We start from the raw sequence: 7,500 nt of genomic DNA, 5'->3' as shown, positions 1-7,500 counted from the left end.
GATTAGAGCAGTAATTAATGCAATTGAGATGAAGAAAACAGTTCAAAGAATTAACGAAACAAAAAGCTGGTTGTTTGAAAGATTAAAGAAAATCGATAAGCCCCTAGCTAACCTCATCAAAAGGAGGAAAGAAAAAATTCAAATACAAGCAATAAGGAATGAAAAGGGTGTAATTACTTTTGTTTGTTTCTTTGTCTTTTTTAAAATTTGGTTTGTATTTGCCAGGTATGATTTCTAATGTATTTTTTTTTTCTTTTTGAACTTCCTAGACCTTTGTGTTTAAGGTATTTTCAAATAATAAACTTCTAATTGAATTTTCAACACAAAATTAAATACTTTTTTATAAAACACTTAGGATTTGGTCCACAGATTACTTAATCAATAAAATGTGTATTCATTTCTACCTTTTAATTTTTGCTTTTCATGTACATGTTTGTACATTTAATTTCCTCCCTTTCTTTTCCTGCTGCTCCTTTTCTTTTGCTTCTTACTTTTTTCTTTCGTTCCTTTTTTTCTTTTGAATTAGCTGATCTTATTGTTTCTTCATTTTTAGACACTATTAGATAAGAAACATGCTCTATTTTTATTCCTTGAGTTCTACTAAATAGGAGTTTACATATTAATTTCAAGATTCTGATGTTGAATAGTCTTTCTAAACAACGTAGAAATTTTAGGTCATGTTAAAAACAAAACTTCGTCCTAAATTACATGACGTAATTGTCCAGTATTTTAGCCTTTAAATTAGATGTTACAAAAGGTCAGCCAAATAACTCAGGAGATTAAAGGGCCTCCTTAGGCAGACTCAGGAGCCAGGGTTCGATCCCCAGGCCTGCCGTGCTGGCCCGAACACGGGGCACGCTGAGGTGGCGACTGAGATTGGGTGTGGTGGCACGTGCCTGTAATCCTAGCACGAGTCCGATTTATGCAGTGAGAACCTGTATACCCTGCTCTAAATCCAAAATAAATAAATAAAATAAAATAAGATTAGATGCTATTGTTGTTAATTTATTTTTAAAAAAACCTGTACAGATCTACCCATACATTTGCAGTTCTTTGAGTGACCTTTCTTCCTTTAGAATTTATTGCATAACTTTCCTTGTCACTTAGATGCGTTGTCTGTGAATTCCTTCAGTAAGGGCAGACTGACGGTCTCCTTCAGGCTGTGGTTTGCATAGCGGCCTGTGCCCACGCTCTTGAAGGACCATCCCGCTGGGCGCCCATCACACGTGGGTGGTTATTTTCACTCATTATCTCTAAGATAATAGCCTACTGTTTCCTGGCTTCCACATTGCTTATAAAAAACCCACTTCTGTGCAACAAGGATTTTGTTTGTAGGGATTTCTAGCAAGCTGCCTTCATGAGCAGCGTTTCTTATTTCAGATTCTGCGGTTTCACTCCGCTGCGTCTGGCTAGGATCTGCTTCGATGCACTCTGCTTGGAGCGTCTTGGACCTTACTGAATCTGATGATTGATGCTTTTCATCAATACCGGAAAATACTCAGTCGTCGTTTCTCAAAAAATTCTCTTCGTTTTCCCTCTATCATTTATTCTAGCAAATTTAGCTTTGACCTCTGCCTCCCTTTTGTGATTTTCATTTTCTTGACAGGAGCATAGCCGTGCTGCTCAGAAGCAAAGCTGAAGCCTGCCTCTGGGAGAAAGCGTGGCTCCATCTCTCTGTAGCTGTATGATTTGGAGCGAGCTATTTAACCTCTCTGTGCCTGTGTCTCTTTTTATAAAACGAGGAAACAACAGCATCTCCTTCGTGAGAGTGTTGTGAGAATCATAAAGGAAACCAGAGAGCTAAGGATGTTGTACTGCGTTTTTGCTTCTATTTATCTTCCTTGGTTTCTTTCTGAGCAGGCTTTCCATTGCTGTTGTACACTCCACCAATTTGTACTTTCTTTGTCTAATGTGTCCTCTGAGGTTCTGGTTCTATTGATATATTGTTCATTTTCAAAAATGCGATTTTTCCAAAGTAACTTTTGTTTGTGTGTTTGTTTTGTTTTGGTACCAGGGATCAAACTCAGGACCTTATATGTGGTAGGAAGGCTCTTAAGCCACTAAACTATCTCTCCAGACCCTAAACATTTTCAAAAAGCCTGGTTATTTAAAATATTATTAACTTTATTTATTTATTTATTTATTTATTTCCATTTTTGTATTTGGTACAGGGTCTCACTATGCAGCTCAGACTGGTAGTGATCCTCTTGTTTTCAGCTTCCCCAGCACTGTGATTACAGGGGTGCACCACCACGCCTGGACTCTCTCGCTGGGGCTCAGCACACTCCAGGGGATGGGGTCAGCATGGCCTGTGGGCTCAGGGATTGAATCCTGGTCCCTGAGCTTGCCAAAGCAGGTGCTCACTCTGCTGAGCTATCTCGTCAGCCCTAAAATATTATTTACTTTAAATACATCCTTTCAGTTTTTTTATTTATCTAGTCACATTTGCATTGGCATTTTCTTCTGCCAAGTACCTTCTGTCAGATATCCAGGTACCCTGGGCCATGTCAAAGTAAATTTTCAGCGTGCCATTTTTAGGGCTCACTGATAATGCAGATTCTTTTCTTTAAAATATAAGAGGCTAGATGGCAGTTGTGAATTGCTTGTGGAGAATGTAGTTCCCTTTCATGAAAAGTTAAGCACATATCATGTTTTTGTCTGTAGCAGGCATTTCTCCAGTTCTTTTACCTGGTCCTGGTTTTGTGTGGTTTTGTGTGGTCTGACCTATATTTTTATAGGTCTAGCTCGGTCTGCTGTTTCCTGTACACGCTGGACCATTAGCAGGAACTCTCAAGGTTCCCAACACTGACTAATAACCACCTGGCAGCCGTTGCTGTCGGTGTTCAGTTACTTACTCTCTTTTCTGGATTTATGATTTATAACAGTCTTTTTTCTTACAAGATTGTGCATTTATTTCTAATTCAAGCATAAACTTTTATAAGGTGTTTATTGTCTACTGATGCACCACAGCAAGCACAAGACCTTAGTTTCTTTCTTTCTTTTTTCTCTTTTTTTGCAGTACTGGAGATTGAACTCCGGACCTTGTGCTTGCCGTCAAGCTCTTATTGTACTGAGCTATCTCTCTAGGCCCAAGGCCTTAGGTTTGATCCTCAGAACTGTTAAACAAAAGTATGAAAAAGACCGCTGACATTTCAAAGTACTTTCTATTGTGAATTGAAGTCTGCACTTCCCACATTGTACTATTAGTTCCTTATTTGAGTTATTATATTCTCAGTGACAATCTTAAAACCTGCTAATAATGGTCACTCTTATAATGTTGAATAAATAGTAAGCAGATGTATAGTCACCTATTATTTTGATATTATCTAGATATTTGGTATCTTAAGCAAGTTAAGATATGTTATGCTTGGAACATTCTGTTAAACCTCTGTACACTTGGGCTAGGGAGGTGGCTCAGTGGAATAAGCGCTTCCCTGGCAAGCACAAGGGCCTGAGCTCAATCCCCGGTTCAAAAAAAAAAAAAAAAAAGCTCTGTACACAATAAAAGGCTTCCATGTGTAACTTCAGGAATCTTTATCAATTTCAGATTAGCAATCCACAAGTTGGGGATGGGTTGGTTAGGCACTAAAACTTTAGCATTAGGTATTTTTCTTGTGTGTATTAAGGGCATTTTTTCCAAAGAATATAATAAAATTGGCCATTTATAACTACAACTATTGCATTCTTGGACTCAGTTGAGAAAAAAGTAGTACTGAAGTTTTATTTTGTATTGACATTTTCTTTTCATTATTTCATAAACTATGCAGTCTAACAGCTATTTACATAGCACTTACATCGTTGTAGGGATTTAAGTTCTCTAGAAATGATAAAACGTGGACGATGTGCATGCTTTTTGAGAATGTTATAATATTTTATAAAAGCTATGAACATCCACAGATTTTGATATCCTTAGGTGCTTCTGCAGATGTCAGTGGAGAACTGCATTTGGAATGTTACTTTGCTCCCCAGATATACCTCAAAAATTCACCTCACTAAGAAAGGTTTTGAATTAATTTGCATACACACATTTTCAAAAATACACTCTGTGTGTGTTCATAATTTTATTTCTGTAACCTTGGTAGAGAAAAGAAGTCTGTAGAGTGTGACATAGATGCTAAATCCTGACTTGCATTCATTGTCCTCAGGAAGGTAGAACCTAAATCCAGGCTCCTTACATTGGAAATTGCTTGGCCTGACCTCGCCTCCTATGTTGGGAAAACAGACTGAACAAAAAGATTTCTTTCTTTTCTTTCTTTCTTTCTTTCTTTCTTTCTTTCTTTCTTTCTTTCTTTCTTTCTTTCTTTCTTCTTTCTTCTTTCTTTCCTTCTTTCCCTTCCTTCCTTCCTTCCTTCCTTCCTTCCTTCCTTCCTTCCTCCCTTCCTTCTTTCCTCCCTTTCTGTCTTTCTAACAGAGTCTCACAATGCAGCTCAGGCTCATAGTGATTCTCTTGTTTTCTGCATCCCTAGTGCTTGGATTACAGGCATGCGACACCATGCCAGGACTCCACCACTGGTTTAGCATGCCTGGGGGCAGAGCTGGCACAACATGCAGTGCCAGGAATCAAACCCTGGCCCCTGTACTTATCTAAGCAAACATTTAATCCACTGAGCTATCTTGAGAGAAAAGATTTCATAAACTGATTTGAAGTGACAATGATATGAAGGTGTGATGAAAAAAGAGAGCAAAGTCTAAGGCTAGGAATTCAAGTTGGAGACTGAGAAGGTGAATGCTTTGAATGGCCATTGGAAATGTGGATGCCAAGGTCCCATTCCCAGAGGTGGGAACCATGTACAGACAGTAGCTACCAGGCAATGCTGCACATGGCATTAATGCATCCTCCCAGAGTCTGGAGAAATTGAATCCAACCCAGGTGTTTCATACAGGAAGGGCTCTAACATAGGGTCTTAGAGACTATGGCAGCACTGGAAGGACAGAGCCAGTAAAGAGCTCCTGCTCTTGAAATCAGGATATGCCAAGCTCTCTGGAAATTACCAGTGAAGACTGCAGCTGCTTGTGTGTGCAGTGAGTGTGGTTTAGAAGAACCTGAAACCCACGTTGAGTCTCATTTCTCTTGAATCTCTGTGGCCTGAGTGTTGTTAACAAAGGAAAAATAATAGCTTCACTTCAATTCCACCACCCTGACCATTGTGTTACCTCTTAAACTATTGGGAGTATCTAAGGTCATGCTCTGTGGCCAGGGATTCCAGGGGATCCAAAGAAGAAGCGAGATGGTACAAATCTGATTATAGGCTGAGAACTGCTGCTTTGTGATATATGAACTCATGAAATCCAAGTGTCTATGGACTTGGGCTTTTCAGGAAACTTGGAACTTTGAAATGCTCACCAGAACATTTATCCATGTTTAGCCACAAACTAAGATCTCTTAGTGAAAAGAATTCTTTTCAAATCTCCAGATTTCTAAAAGTACCAGGAGGAAGTAGGAGGATCTTTTTCCTTCTTAAAGTTTCTTTAACTTTTCCAGCAGCACCAAAAAAATTTACAAATTAATAGCAAAAAGAATCCATACCAATTGTGTTAATAACTCTTTTCTCAATGGATCCATAAGACATGGGTTAGTTATGTTTTTTTTTCTCATTGCTGAGACCAAGTAATTGACTCCCAATGCTAAATAGGGAAAGGCTTATTTAGCTCTGTTGGTAGAGGTTTCAGTCCATAATCATCAGGCTCCGAGGTGGGATAGCATGGCAGACAGGACCTGTAGAGGAGAAACATTTCTTTTTTTTTTTAATTTTTTTTTTATTATGAGAGAGAGAGAGAGAGAGAGAGAGAGAGAGAGAGAGAGAGAGAGAGAGAGTGTGGCCAGTTCAGCCCACCAGGGGGCGCATGTGGTGCTGGGGGATTGAACCGCGGTCCCTGATGCTTCGCTAAGCTTGTTCTAAGTAGGTGCTTTAGACCACTGAGCCATCTCTCCAGCCCGGAGAAACATTTCATAGTGGGCTGAATATAGCAAAACAAGCAAGAGACAAAAACCACAGCTCTTTCTATACCTTACATCTTATCCAGGCTACTCAGGGCAGGTAGCCCTCATACCCTTAACCTTCTGCCTTTGATCCTAGCATTGCTCCGTGAATCAATCCCAGCGTCACATGCTCTACACAGAAGCACCTCTGAAAAAACCTGTCTGTGTGAGTGGATAGCAAGACACAAGCCACAACAAGAAGATTCCAGTCCACAGTTAAAGGGCACAGTTGGCAGGGGCTCAGATGAATGCTGTAGTCAGATAGAGGGGCTTAATGACGGGGGTCATAAAAGTGACTGCAGCAACAAGTAAGACGTGCCTGATACTAAAGCACATGCCCTTTGTTCTTCACACCATTGCTTCTCTTGGTAGCAAGTGACTGTAAATTTTGTAGGATTTTTTTTCTTTTTATAGAAATCTCAGTCATTGGTCATGAGCTTTTGCAAAGAGGCTGGGCATGGATGACAAAACGACGTCCTTTCCAATGTGGGTGGAACCATTCACCCACCTGGTGTGTTCCCCACTTCTCTCTCACTCCTTTGCCTCTTCCTCTTTCTCTTCTCCTCCTCCTATGTGCCTGCAACTCTCTTCTCCTCCCTTTACTGCTTTTCTATTAAAAGACTTTCTGGTGGAGCCATAGAGCTATTATCAGAACTGTATGGGATTTCTCAGGGGCCAGGTAATGTCAGACTCCGTGTCCATAAATAAGCATCAGGCAGAGGAAACTAGTGGCACTCCACAACTCTGAAAATCCCTTATGCCTTAAACAAATCAGTATTTACTTTTTTTAAGGGCCATTTTAAACTGTCTTGGTTACTCTTCTCTCACTGCTGGGACAAATGCCTGACACTTAAAATGAAGGAAGGAAAGGTTTATTTAGCTTGCAGTTACTGGAGTTTCAGTTCATATTTGGCTGGTTCAAAGGCCAAGTGGCACATGGAAGAGAGCAACCTTTCATGACAGTTGCAAAGAGCAGAGAGCAGGAGCAAATGGGAGGAGTAGCGGCAACAAGAGCCACAGAGAGCAAGTCTATCTTCCTTACGTTGCATTCAGGCTGTCCGCCCCAGGCTGGGGGTACCACTCACACCCACAATCCCAGCAGCACTCACCTCATAATCCTAGTGGATCATGAGTTATTCACAAACTCTGGAAGTCGGCCCCATGACTGCATGAGGCTTTGGGGGGACAACTAGACACAAACCATGACATAAACATTGTAAAATATGGTGTTTAGAACCATGATTTACACAGTCATTATTTTTCAAGGCTATTCTTCCTATCCACATTTATGTGTAAGGAAACTGTAGGCTTAGAGAGAACAAATACTTCTCATCATATCACATACTGTCTAATTGGTGATAAGTATTCCACTGTATTCTGGGTTTTCCTAATTATACAGTGGCCTTTCACTTATTGCGAGGTTAATAACATTCCAGACTTCCCAGCTATAAATGAAAATCAGCAAAGTAGCAAAGTGATATTTATTTTAGTATTTATATATATTTTAAGTTCTGTAAACC

At 39.9% G+C, this 7,500-nt stretch overlaps 1 protein-coding gene and 1 pseudogene across 2 annotated transcripts in view; one reads left to right on the top strand and one right to left on the bottom strand.

The window, feature by feature from the left end:
* Nucleotides 1–3,848, bottom strand: part of LOC101582417 — a 19,730-nt pseudogene extending 15,882 nt beyond the window's left edge.
* The window catches only part of LOC101582025 (probable G-protein coupled receptor 141), a 59,064-nt gene that overhangs the window by 12,619 nt on the left and 38,945 nt on the right, over nucleotides 1–7,500 (top strand). The gene's annotated exons all lie outside the window — the stretch shown is intronic.

The sequence above is a fragment of the Octodon degus genome, unplaced genomic scaffold, assembly GCF_000260255.1.
Source record: "Octodon degus isolate 3935 unplaced genomic scaffold, OctDeg1.0 scaffold00031, whole genome shotgun sequence".
NCBI classification, from domain to species: Eukaryota; Metazoa; Chordata; class Mammalia; order Rodentia; family Octodontidae; genus Octodon; species Octodon degus.
The sequence above is the reverse complement of the archived record's forward strand: the minus strand, read 5'-3'. Positions and strand labels throughout refer to the sequence as shown.